The sequence below is a fragment of the Nicotiana tomentosiformis genome, chromosome 2, assembly GCF_000390325.3.
Source record: "Nicotiana tomentosiformis chromosome 2, ASM39032v3, whole genome shotgun sequence".
Taxonomy (NCBI): domain Eukaryota; kingdom Viridiplantae; phylum Streptophyta; class Magnoliopsida; order Solanales; family Solanaceae; genus Nicotiana; species Nicotiana tomentosiformis.
In genome coordinates this window covers 98,274,969-98,289,806 of record NC_090813.1, presented here as the reverse complement: position 1 = coordinate 98,289,806, position 14,838 = coordinate 98,274,969, and positions in this window count along the sequence as shown.

The following is a 14,838-nucleotide window of genomic DNA, read 5'->3' as shown; positions in this document are numbered from 1 at the left end:
TTTGGGCCCCCTGGGCCCCGCCCGAACATACCAATAGGTTTAAAATCATAAAACGGACTTGCTCGAACTCTCGGAACGTGTAAAATAACATCAAATCTAAGAATCATACCTCAAACCAAATTGATTCAACTTAGAAATTTTAAATTCTTCAAACTTACCCGAACGCGCCGAAATATACTTATACTACTCGGAATGACACCAAATTTTGCGTGTAAGTCTTAAATCACCGTACAGAACTATTCCCAAACTCGGAATTTCAAACGGACCTCGATTACTCCAAAACCTACTCCAAACCAAATCTAAAGTACTTTTAACCTTCAAATAGTTGCTTTTCACTATTAAGCACTAAAACTCTTTCGGGTTATCCAAAACCCGATTCGAACATACGCCCAAGTCTGAAATCATCATACAAACCTATTGGAACTGTCAAATCCCGATTCCGGGGTCGTTTTCCCAAAATGTTGACCAAAGTTAAACTTTGCCTTTTAAGGCCAACTTAAGGAACCAAGTATTCCGATTTCAACCCGAACACTTCCAAATCTCGAACCAACCATCCCCGCAAGTCATACATTAATAAAAGCACATACGGGCCATTTTATTTAAGGGAAGGGGGTTCTAAAAGTCAAAATGACCGGTTGAGTCATTTTAAATTTTACTTTAAATCACAAGCAAATTTATTTATGCGCACGTTAATGCTATGAACAATTAATGGTAAAGAATGTAGGATAGTGACTTCTTGTATATAAGTGTTTAATTCCTCCTTATTCTCAACTATTTTATGTGATGACCCAAAAGGTGATCTTTAAATTTGATAATTAATTTTGTATTCTAAGACCTCGAAAAGTACTATTTATTATTCCTCGACTTGCGTGCACAGTCTGTATAATTTTCCAGAAAGTTTTTATGTGAAAAATGGATTAAAATATGAAATAGAGCCTTAAAACTCAACTGAGTTGACTTTGGTCAACATTTTGAGTAAACAAACTCGAATTAGTGTTTTGACAATTCCGGTAGGTCTATATCGTAATTTGGGACTTGGGCGTATGCCCGAAATTTAATTTGGAGGCCCCTAGCTCAAGTTATGGCTATTTAACGGAAAGTAGTAATTTAAAGGCTAAAGATTTTTAAAAGTTTGACCACAGATTTGACTTTTTGATACCGGGGTCGGAATCCGATTTCGAAAATTGGAATAGCTCCGTTATGTCATTTATGACTTGTGTGCCAAATTTAAAGTCATTCCGGATTCATTTAATATGTTTTGGCACGAGATTTGCAAATTGAAAAGTTTAAAACTTAAAAGTTTGAATCGAGGTGTGAATTGTAATTTCAGCGTTGTTTGACATGAAATGAGACCCCGATTAAGTCCATATTATGTTACGGTACTTGGTGGTATATTCGGACGGGGTCCCGAGTACCTCGAGTGTGATTCGGATCGAAATCAAATCAAACTGTGAACTTAAGCAAATTCTGGAAATCGCTGCCTCTGATGTAATCGCACCTGCGAGGGTCTTGGCCACATGTGCGATGCCGCAGGTGTGGCGTGGTTGGCATAGATGCGGGACTGGGGTCTCCGTAGGTGCGGCGATTTTTGCGCAAAAGCGCGACCGCAGATGCGGTCCTAAGCGTCGCAGCGGCAGAGGCTGGGCAAGTGAGATTCGTAGAAGCGAAACTCCTTCCGCAAAAGTGGATGCGCAGGTGCGAGCCCATGCACCGCAGGTGCGGGCCCATGCACCGCAGGTGCGGAAATGCCTGGGCAGTGTTAAGAACGAGAGCTTCCGAGATTTTTCTCATTTTGATCATTTTGGGCGTCGGGTAAGACGATTTTTGGGAAATTTTCACGGAAAAACATTTGGGGTAAGTGTTCCTTATCCAATATTGATTATATTTCATGATTACATACTCATTTACATCATGAATCCGTGAATTTATGGAAGAAAAATCAGATTTTTATAAAATCTTCAAAAAATATAAAATGAAGATTTGAAAGCCAATCCGATGTCGGAATTCGATAATTTTTGTATGGTTGAACTCATATCGGAACCGGTGTTTGGATTTCGTGAGTTTTTCCGGGATTCGAGACGTGGGTCCCACTGATATTTTTGAGATAAATATCGGATTTTAATCCGAAAAATTAGTAAATTCCTATGAAATTAATTCCTACGATTTATATTGAGTATATTGAATTGTTTATGACTAGATTTGAGGGTTTCGAACACAAATTCGCGAGGTAAAGGTTTATTGGATTCTTGGAATTTGGTTGCAAGGCGAGGTAAGTGTCGTGGTTAACCTTGACTTGAGGGTATAAAACCCTTGAATTATTTTCTATGTGAATTTCATGTGTAACGATGTATAGGCAAGGTAACAGGTGCCTATACTTTGTCAAATTAATTGTTTGATTAATTATTTAAACATCTTAAACTGTTTAAGGCACGAATTAATCGTTATAATAATTGTTTCACTCAGGTTCCTTGTCAAATATAAATTCTTGAATTCCTGCAATAATTATTACATGATTATTTGGCTTATGTGTCTTAATTGCTATTTGACATTTAACATATTAAATATTAAACTACCTATTTTCTCCCCGATTTCCACAATTAATTGCTACTTGTCATTGTTTGTTTCGTAAATAAATTATAATTATTTTATGCTTGTTGTCTTATAATTTCATATTAATTGTTGCATTTATTAGAGTAAATTCTTTTATAAGAATTGGTAAATGAATATATTGGAGGAGCGGGTTGCACGCCGCAACAGAATTGATTGAAATGATTATATTGGAGGAGCGGGTTGCAGGCCACAACAGAATTGATTGAAATGAATATATTGGAGGAGCGAGTTGCACGCCGCAACAAAATTGATTGAAATAATTATATTGGAGGAGCGGGTTGCACGCCACAACAGAATTGATTGAAATGAATATATTGGAGAAGCGGGTTGCACACTGCAACAAAATTAATTGAAATGAATATATTAGAGGAGCGGGTTGCACGCCGCAACAGAATTGATTGAAATGAATATATATTGGAGGAGCAGGTTGCACGCCGCAACAGAATTGATTGAAAAAATATAATGGGATCGGGTTGCACGCCGCAACAGAATAGAATATGAATATATTGTGGGATCGGGTTGCACGCCGCAATGGAAATTGATGGAAATAATAATTGGCTATGACTGCCGAGTTGGCTTCAACTGTTAAAATGAGTTATCTGATTTATTTCTATTATTGTTGTTATTATTATTATTATTATTATTATTGCGTGCAGGTTAATGTAAGTGACCTGCCTTAGCCTCGTCACTACTTCGTCAAGGTTAGGCTCGGCACTTACCAGTACATGGGGTCAGTTGTACTAATACTACACTCTGCACTCCTTATGCAGATTTCGGAGTTGGTCCCAACGGCGTACCATAGATTGCTCGGATTTCAGCTACCCAGAGGAGACTTGAGGTATAACTGCACAACGTTCGCAATTCTGAAGTCCCTGTCTACTTTATTTTAGCTGTTTGCTTTCAGACAACTTTATTTTATTCAGACCTTTATTTGTATCATTCTCGTGCACTTGTGACACCAATTCTGGGATGGTATTTAGACATCGCTATTATTATGGATTATTCACTATATTTCAGACTTTACTTCCATATTTGTTTCTTTGTTATTAATTAATAAATTTTTGTTAAAATGGCTAATTATATTCTAACATTGTCTTGCCTAGCAAGTGAAATGTTAGGTGCCATCACGGTCCCGAAGGTGAGAATTTTGGGTCGTGACAGTTGGTATCAGAGCTCTAGATTACATAGGTCTCATGAGTCACGAGCAAGCTTAGTAGAGTCTGAAGGATCGGTACGGAGACATCTGTACTTATCTATCAGAGGCTATGAAGTTTAGGAACAATATCACTTCTTTCTTATTCTGTCATGCGATTTTATTCTATCATCGATGATTGAACCATTATATTCTTATTCTCTCACAGATGGTGAGAACACGTAATACATCTACCGACGTTCTATGGCCAGAGGTAGAGGCCGAGGAAGAGGTAGAGCTAGGTAGGAATAGGGACCAGATCCCTCGGTGGCAACTATGGCCAGAGGTAGAGGCCAAGGCAGAGGTAGAGCTCAGTCTAGAGCTCGAGCAACCACACCTGTTGTAGAATCTCAGGTGGATCTTCAGGAGGAGGTTCCAGTTCAGACTGTACCGGTTGGACCAATTCAGGTTTTGGAAGGGTTCATAGCTACTCCAGTACTTCAGGATGCTCTAATCCATTTGGTGAGCCTAATGGAGGGTGTGGCCAAGAATGGTACATTTCTAGTGGCACCAGCCATTTCACAGGCTGGGGGAGGAGCACAAACTCCTACTACTCTAGCTCCGGAGTAGATGTCTCCCCAGAATCAAGCTCCAGCCACTCCGCCAGTTGGGGTAGTTTAGCCAGTTGTTGCGGCACAGACCGGTGGTAGGCCCGCCATGTATTTTGAGGCCTTATTGAGACTGGATAAGTTTATTAAGCTCTTTCTAGTACACTTCAGTGGTACACCTTCTGAGGACCCACAGGATTATCTTGACCACTGCCATGAGGTGATGCGGAACATGGGGTATAGTTGAGACCAATGGGGTCGATTTTGCCGTATTTTAGATGACGGGTTCTGCCAAGAGGTGGTGGAGAGATTATACATTGACCAGACCAGTTGGATCACCCGCACTTACTTGGGAGCAGTTATCGCAGCTATTTCTGGGGAAGTTCCTTCCTATCACATTGAGAGAGGATTACCGCAAGCAATTTGAGCGTCTACCGTAGGGCAGTATGACTGTTACTCAGTATGAGTCCTGTTTTGTGGATTTAGCCCGTCATGCTCTCCTTTTACTACCTACTAAGGGAGAGACAATGAGGAGGTTTATTGAGGGACTCATTCACCCTATCAAGCTTCAGATGGCCAAGGAAACCGGAAGTGAGATTTCCTTTCAGGCGGCTGCTAATGTCGCGAGGAGGATCGAGATGGTTCTTGCACAGGAGAGAGGGCAGAGGTCTTATAAGAGGCCTCGTCAGTTTGATGGCTTCAGTGGTGCCTCGTCTGGAGGCAGGGGTAATTTTGGTAGAGGTCATTCTCCCAGTCTGTTTCATTCAGCACTGCAGGCATCTCCCGGTGCTTCAGGGAGTCACAGTCCTATTATGCCTTACTCTGGGCAGCCAGCCTTTAGTGCACATTCAGCTCCTATTAGCACACCACCACTCCAGAGTCACTACAGCGGTTATCCGGCCTGTTTGATTCAACTTCAGCTTCTTCAGCCACGGTTCATGATAGGTGTTATGAGTGTGGGAACATTGGTCACAGCAGGAGTTATTGCCCTAGGTTGTCAAGTAACAGATCTCGACATGATTCTCATGCCATCATACCGGCACCGGTTGTTTCATCACCTGCTCAGCCAGCTAGTGGTAGGGGTCAGGAAGCTAGAGGTGGAGGTCAGGCCATTAGAGGTGGAGGTCAAACCATTAGAGGTGGAGGGCAGCCAGTTAGAGGCCGTCCCAGAGATGCAGTTCAGAGTGGTGTGGCCCAGCCCCGATTTTATGCTTTTCTAGCTAGGCCTGAGGCCGAGTCATCTGATGTTGTGATCACAGGTATTATTCCAGTTTGCCATAGAGATGCTTCAGTTCTATTTGATTCAGGATCTACTTATTCCTATGTGTCCTCCTATTTTGCTTCATATTTGGTTGTGCCTTATGATTCTCTGAGTGCTTTTATATGTGTATCTACATCGGTGGGAGACTCTATTGTAGGAGATCATGTCTATCGTTTGTGTATGGTTACTATTGGTAGTCTTGATACTAGTGTGGATCTTCTACTTCTTGATATGGTGGATTTTGATGTCATCTTGGGTATGGATTGGCTGTCACCTTATCATGCTATATTGGATTGTCATGCCAAGACGGTGACCCTAGCCATGCCGGGGTTACCCCAGTTAGAGTGGAAAGGAACTCATGGTCATTCTACCAGCAGGGTTATTTCTTATATGAAGGCTTGGCATATGGTCGAGAAAGGGTGTCTAGCCTATTTGGCTTATATTCGCGATCCCAGTGCGGATATTCCTTCTATGGACTCAGTACCAATTGTTCGTGAATTTCCAGAAGTATTTCCTGCATATTTGCCAGGGATGCCACCCGACAGAGATATTGACTTCTGTATTGATTTAGCTCCGGGCACTCAGCCCATTTCTATCCTACCATACCGTATGGCCCCATCGGAGTTGAAAGAATTGAAGGAGCAGTTACAAGACTTGCTTGATCAGGGATTCATTAGATCTCGGTGTCTCACCCTGGAGTACACCAGTACTATTTATAAAGAAGAATGATGGATCTATGCGGACGTGTATAGATTATCGGCAGTTGAACAAGGCCACTATCAAAAACAAATATCCGCTGCCAAATATTGATGACTTATTTGATCAGCTTCAGGGTGCCAAAGTATTTTCGAAGATCGATTTCAGGTCTGGTTACCATCAGTTGAAGATTAGGGCATCTGATGTCCCTAAGACAGCTTTTCAGACTCGGTATGGGCATTATGAATTTCTAGTGATGTCATTTGGGCTAACAAATGCCCCAGCAGCATTTATGGATTTGATGAATTAGGTGTTCAAGCCCTATTTGGATTATTTTGTGGTTGTATTCATTGATGATATCTTGATTTTCTCCAGCAGTCGAGAGGAGCATGAGCAGCATCTTCGGAGTGTGCTTCAGACTTTGAAGAATAATCAGTTATATGCCAAATTTTCAAAATGTGAATTTTGGTTAGACTCGGTTGCCTTTTTGGGGCATGTTGTATCGGCAGAAGGCATAAAGGTGGATCCTAAGAAGATTGAGGCTGTTCAGAATTGGCCTAGACCTACTTCAGTTACAGAGATCCAGAGTTTCTTGGGTTTGGCAGGTTATTATCGTCGGTTTGTGGAAGGGTTTTCATCTATAGAAAGCCCATTGACCAGACTGACCCAGAAAGGTGTCCCATTCAGATGGTCAGACGAGTGTGAGTTGAGCTTTCAGAAGCTCAAGACTGCTTTGACTACGATGCCAATATTGGTATTACCCACAGGTTCAGGATCTTATATTGTATATTGTGATGCATCTCACATTGAGTTTGGTGCAGTATTAATGCAAGATGACAGGGTGATTGCATATGCGTCACGACAGTTGAATGTTCACGAGAAGAATTATCATGTTCATGACTTTGAATTGGCATCCATTGTTCACGCACTGAAGATTTGGAGGCATTACCTCTATGGTATCTTGTGTGAGGTATTTACCGATCATCGTAGCCTTCAATATCTGTTCAAACAAAAAGATCTCAATTTGAGGCAGAGAAGATAGTTGAAGTTGTTGAAAGATTATGATATCACCATTTTGTATCACCCCGAAAAGGCTAATGTGGTGGCCGATGCTTTGAGTAGAAAGGCTGTGAGTATGGGAAACCTTGCTTATATTTTGGTTGGTGAGAGACCGTTAGCTATAGATGTCCAGACTTTGGCTAATCAGTTCGTGAGGTTAGATGTTTCAGCACCTAATCTAGTTCTAGCTTGCACAGTCGCTCGGTCTTCTTTATATGAGCGCATCAGAGAGAAACAGTATGATGATCCTCATTTACTTGTCCTTAAGGACACGCTACAACACGGTGATGCCAAATAGGTTGTTGTGGGGGAAGATAGAGTTCTGCGAATGCAGGGTCGTATTTGTGTGCCTAATGTGGATGGGCTTCGTGAATTAATTCTTAAAGAGTCCCGCAGTTCCAGGTATTCTATTCATCCAGGTAACGCCTAAATGTATCAAGATTTGCGGCAACATTATTGGTGGAGGAGAATGAAGAAGGATATAGTTGCATTTGTAGCTCGGTGTCTGAATTGTCAGCAAGTTAAGTACAAGCATCAGAGACCTGGTGGTTTGCTTCAGAATTTTAAAATTCCTGAGTGGAAATGGGAGCGTATCACTATGAATTTTGTTGTTGGGCTCCCACGGACTCAGAGAAAATTTGATGCAGTTTGGGTCATCGTGGACAGGTTGACCAAGTCAGCAAATTTCATTCCAGTGGCAGTTACCTATTTTTTGGAGCGGTTAGCTAAAATTTACATTCGTGAGATTGTACGCCTACACGGTGTGCCCGTGTCTATTATTTCAAATCGAGGTACGCAGTTTATGTCACACTTTTAGAGGGTTGTACAACCTGAGTTAGGTTTGCGGGTTGAGTTGAGTATAACATTTCATCCATAGACAGACGGACAGTCAGAGCGCACTATTCAGATATTGGAAGATATGCTTCGCGCTTGTGTTATAGACTTTGGAGGTTCTTGGGATCAGTTCTTGCCACTTGCAGAGTTTGCTTATAATAATAGCTACCTGTCGAGAATTCAAATGGCTCCATATGACGCATTATATGGAAGGCGATGCCGTTCGCCAGTTAGCTGGTTTGAACCGGGTGAGGCTCGGTTGTTGGGTACCAATTTGGTACAGAATGCCTTGGATAAAGACACGGTTATTCAAGATCGACTTCGCACAGCTCAGTCTAGGCAAAAGAGTTATGCCGACCATAAAGTTCGTGATATTGCATTCATGGTTATAGAAAGAATATTGCTCCGGGTTTCACCTATAAAAAGTATAATGAGGTTCGGAAAGAAGGGCAATTTGAGCCCTAGGTATATTGGACCCTTTGAAATTCTTTAAAAGGTGGTTGACGTAGCCTACATGCTTGCATTACCACCTAGTTTATCAGTGGTTCATCCGGTATTCCGTGTGTCTATGATCCGTAAATATCATGGTGATCCATCCCATGTGTTAGACTTCAGCTCAGTCCAATTGGACAAAGATTTGACTTATGAGGAGGAGCCGGTAGCTATTCTAGGTCGGCAGCTCTGACAGTTGAGGTCTAAGAGTTATCCTTAAGTTCGGGTACAATGAAGAGGTCAGCCGGTAGAAACATCTACCTGGGAGTCCGAGTCGGACATGCGGAGTAAATATCCACACCTTTTCACCAGCTCAGGTATTTTTCTAATTCCGTTCGAGGACGAACGTTTGTTTTAGAGGTGGAGAATATGATGACCCAAAAGGTCATCTTTAAATTTGATAATTAATTCTATGTTCTAAGACCTCGAAAAGCACTATTTATCATTCCTCTACTTGTGTGCGCAGTCCGTATAATTTTCCGAAAAGTTTTTATGTGAAAAAAGGATTAAAATGTGAAATAGATCCTTAAAACTCAAGTGAGTTGACTTTGGTCAACCATTTGAGCAAACAAACTCAGATCAGTGTTTTTGACAGTTTTGTAGGTCTGTATCGTAATTTGGGACTTGGGCGTATGCCCGAAATTTAATTTGGAGGTCCCTAGCTCAAGTTATGGCCATTTAACGGTAACTAGTAATTTAAAGGCTAAAGATTTCCAAAAGTTTGACCACGGATTTGACTTTTTGATACCGGAGTTGGAATCCGATTCCAAAAATTGGAATAGCTCCGTTATGTGATTTATGACTTGTGTGCCAAATTTGAAGTCATTCCAGATTCATTTAATATGTTTTGGCACAAGATTTGAAAATTGAAAAGTTTAAAACCCAAAAGTTCGAATCGAGGTGTGAATTGCAATTTCAGCGTTGTTTGACGTGATATGAGACCCTGAGTAAGTCGGTATTATATAACGGGACTTGTTGGTATATTTGAACGGGGTGCCGATGTCACGACCCCAAATTATCCCTCCGTAAGGTATCGTGATGGCACCTAGTCTTTACGACTAGGTAAGCGTAATATTGCAAAACAAAATATAAAGAAACACAACATTTTAAAGATAAACAACATATTATAAATAGCCAAGAGTAGTACCACTCGGCATATGCAAAATAATTTCTCAAGACCCGGAATATCACTAAGTCACAAGCTGCTACAATCTATGTAACTCTATACAAAAGTCTGAGGATAATAAAGAAAGTATCTAGGAGAGGGAGTAGAAGGGGACTCCGAAGATCTGTGGACACAAGCAGAAGTACCTTGAAGTCTCCTAGAATTAGCAGCACGTACTAACCCCGAGGTTGATAGCTCGCACCTGGATCTGCACACGAAAATATGTGCAGGGAAGGGCATGAGTACACCACAATAGTACCCAGTAAGTGCCAAGCCTAACCTCGGTCGAGTAGTGACGAGGTCAGGTCAAGGCCTTACTGGAGTAAATATAATAAATTAAACAGTAAAAGATATAAGTGAAATTTATGGTAACATAGTTAAAGAAATTCTCGAAAATTTAATAGTTAAGGGAGCCCTCGGCTCAAAACAAGGTAAACACAGTGGAAAAATCTCTCGGGATACCGTCCCGTAGTTTCAAATGAATATGCAGTACAGGGGGATCTTCCGGAATACGTCCGTAGTCCCAAAATAAATATGCAGTACATGAGGATCTCCCGGAATACGTCCGTAGTCCCAAAGTAAATATGCAGTACAGGGGGATCTCCCGAAATACATCCGTAGTCCCAAAGTAAATATGCAGTGCTGGGGGATCTCCCGGAATACGTCCGTAGTCCCAAAGTAAATATGCAACGCAAGATGAAATGACAGGTATGACATCAAGTTATATAGTTTATACTGGACCCAGATAAGGCAAATGAGGACTTAGCTAAACATGACGCACAGAATGTCAATTAGGCAGTTAAAACACGTAAACATGCTTTTCTAGTTTAAACTACACAATTAAACATATTAGTACGACTTAATAAGAGAAACAATTTATGATAAAAAAAGGTTAAACAGGATTTTTGCAATAATAGACCGTGTACGTACTCGTCACCTCACGTACACGGCGCCCACACACCAAATAATATTAAGATATCCTAAGGGGAAAGTCTCCAACACAAGGTTAGGCAAGCCACTTACCTCGAACTGCTCAAATCATCCCGATAACACGTTCTTGCCATGAGTATCCGACTCCAAACGACCCGAATCTATTCAAATAAATTGCATAATGTAAATATAACTATGAGTAACTAATTTAGCTAATTAATTCGAAGCTAAAGCGTGAAATTAGGAAAAATGCCCAAAAAGTCACCCCGGGCCCACGTCTCGAAATCGGGTAAAAGTCACAAAAATACGAACACCCATTCACTCACGAGTTTACTCGTACCAAAATTGCTCGAATCCAATACCAAAATCTCGATCAAAACCCCAAAATTCGGCCTAAGAATCTTTCTCAATTTTTCACCCCAAATCCGAAATTAAATGATTAAATCAACCATAGATTAGTGGAATATAACCATAAAGGAGTTAGGAATCATTACCCAAAAACTTCCTCCGAAAATCTCTCCAAATTTCGCCTTCTACCGAGCTCTCAATCAAATTTTTTGTGTTATGAACTCAACCCTCGTTTTGGAACCTTAAATTCTGCCCAGGTGCGTTCTTCTTCGCGAACGCGACATCACGATCGCGAACACGATGAACAATCTTCCACTGGCCCAAAATTCCTCTTTCGCGAATGCGAGAACCTCTTCGCGAATGCGTAGGCTTAATTCCCGAAGCTTCCTCTGCCCCGTTCCTCTACGCGAACACGAGGACCATATTGCGAACGCCTAGGCTTAAGTTCCCACACCTTCGCGAACGTGGAAACAACATCGCGAACACGAAGAACAACTTCGCTTCCTTTCCCAGATGCACTATGCGATCGCGAGGCACCTCTCGCGAACGCGATGAAGGATTTTTCTGCAATAAAACACCAGAAATCTGCCACTTCTCTAAGTCCAAAGATGACTCGTTGAGCATCCGAAACACACCCGAGGCCCTCGGGACCTCGACCAAACATACCAACCAATCCTAAAACACCATACGAACTTAGTCGAGCTCTCAAATTCAATCAAACAATGCTAAAATCACGAATCACCCTCCAATTCAAACTTAAAGAACTTGAAAGTTTAAAATTCTACAACCGATGCCGAAACCTATCAAATCACATCCGATTGACCTCAAATTTTGCGCACAAGTCATTATCAAAATTACGGACCTACTCCAACTTCCGAAATCGGAAAACGACCTCGATATCAAAAATTCCACTACTGGCCCAAAACTGCAAAAATTCGACTTTCGCCATTTCAAGCCTAAATGAGCTACGAACCTCCAAAACACAATCCGGACACGTTCCTAAACCCAAAATTACCTAACGGAGATAACAGAACCGACAAAATTCCATTCCGGAGTCGTCTTCACATAGTTCCGACTACGGTCCAAATCCTAAGGCTTAAGCTCTCATTTAGGGACTATGTGTCCCAAAATACTCTGAAACTCAAAACCAATCATCCCGGCAAGTAACAATAGCAGAAAAAGATTTGGGGAAAGCAGTTAATAGGGGATCGGGGCTATTACTCTCAAAACGACCGGCCGGGTCGTTACACCCGAGTACCCCGAGTGTGATTCAGATCAAAATCGGATCAAATTGTGAACTTAAGTAAATTCTGGAAACTGCTGCTTCTGATGTAATCGCATCTGCGATGGTCTTAGCCGCAGGTGCGACATGGTTGGCGCAGATGCGGTCCTAAGCGTTGCTGAAGCGGAGGCTGGGCAAGTGAGGTTCACAAAAGCGAAACTCCTTCCGCAAAAGTGGATGCGCAGGTGCGAGCCCAGGCACTGCAGGCGCGGAAATGCCCGGGCAGTGTTAAAAATGAGAGCTTCCGCGATTTTTCTCATTTTGGTCATTTTGGAGCTCGGGTAAAACGATTTTTGGGCGATTTTCACGGAAAAACATTTGGGGTAAGTGTTCCTTATCCTATATTGATTATATTTCATGATTCCATACTCATTTACATCATGAATCCGTGAATTTATGGAAGAAAAATCAGATTTTTATAAAATCTTCCAAAAATGTAAAATGAAGATTTGAAAGCCAATTCGATATCGGAATTCAATAATTTTTGTATGGTTGAACTCGTATCGGAACGGGTATTCGGATTTCGTATGTTTTTCCATGATTCGAGATGTGGGTCCCACTGATGATTCTTTTAGATAAATTTCGGATTTTAATCCGAAAAATTAGTAAATTCATATGAAATTAATTCCTACGATTTATATTGAGTATATTGAATTATTTATGACTAGATTTGAGGATTTCGGACACAAATTTGGGAGGCAAAGGTTTATTGGATACTTGGAATGTGGTTGCAAGGCGAGGTAAGTGTCGTGGTTAACCTTGACTTGAGGGAATAGAACCTTTGAATTATTTGCTATGTGAATTTCATGTGTAACGATGTATAGGTAAGGTGACGGGTGCCTATACTTTGTCAAATTAATTGTTTGCTTAATTATTTAAATATCTTAAATTATTTTAAGGCACTAATTAATTGTTATAATAATTGTTTCATTCATGTTCCTTGTCAAATATAAATTCTTGAATTCCTGCAATAATTGTTACATGCTTATTTGGCTTATGTGTCTTAATTGCTATTTGACATTTAGCATATTAAATATTAAACTACCTATTTTCCCCCTGATTTTCATAATTAATTGCTACTTGTCATTGTTTGTTTTGTAAATAAATTATAACCATTGTATGCTTGTTGTCTTATAATTTCATAGTAATTGTTGCATTTATTGGAGTAAATTCTTTTATAAGAATTGGTAAATGAATATATTGGAGGAGCGGGTTGCACGTCGAAACAGAATTGATTGAAATGATTATATTGGAAGAGCGGGTTGCATGCCGTAACAGAATTAATTGAAATGAATATATTGGAGGAGAGGGTTGCACGCCACAACAGGATTGATTGAAATGATTATATTGGAGAAGCAGGTAGCACGCCGCAACAGAACTGATTGAAATGAATATATTGGAGGAGCGGGTTGCACGCCGCAACAGAATTGATTGAAATGAATATATTGGAGGAGCGGGTTGCACGCTGCAACAGAATTGATTGAAATGAATATATATTGGAGCAGCGGGTTGCACGCCGCAACAGAATTGATTGAAAAGATTTAGTAGGATCGGGTTGCACACCACAACAGAATAAAATATGAATATATTGTGGGATCGGGTTGCACGCCGCAATGAAAATTGATGGAAATAATAATTGGTTATGACTGCTGAGTTGGCTTCAATTATTAAAATGAGTTATCTGATTTATTTCTATTATTATTGTTTTTACTATTATTGCGTACAGGTTAATGTAAGTGACCTGCCTTAGCCTCGTCACTACTTCGTCGAGGTTAGACTCGACACTTACTAGTACATGGGGTCGGTTATACTGATACTACACTCTGCACTTCTTGTGCAGATTTCGGAGTTGGTCCCAGCGGCGTACCATAGACTTGCTCGAATTTCAGCTACCCAGAGAAAACTTGAAGTATAATTGCACAACGTCCGCAGTTGTGAAGTCCCCGTCTACTTTATTTTAGATGTGTCTTTGCTTTCGGACAACTTTATTTTATTCAGACCCTTATTTATATCATTCTAGAAGCTCGTGTACTTGTGACACCAATTCTAGGATGGTATTTAGACATCGCTATTATTATGGATTATTCACTATATTTCAGACTTTACTTCCGCATTTATTTCTTTGTTATTAATTTATAATATTTTTATTATTAAAATGGCTAATTATATACTAACATTGGCTTGCCTAGCAAGTGAAATGTTAGGCGCCATCACGGCTCCGAAGTTGGGATTTTGGGTTGTGACATTTTGGTTCTAAAATTTTTTAACATAAACAAAGTAAAGATACAACGTTACCATAAACTACGGTATACATTGAATCCTAAACCTACACAAAAGAGACAATAGAAATTGCATCCTAAACAAACACAAAAAGGACAATGAAAAAAAGAGTTACGTAATTATAAAGTAAGAATCTAAAGA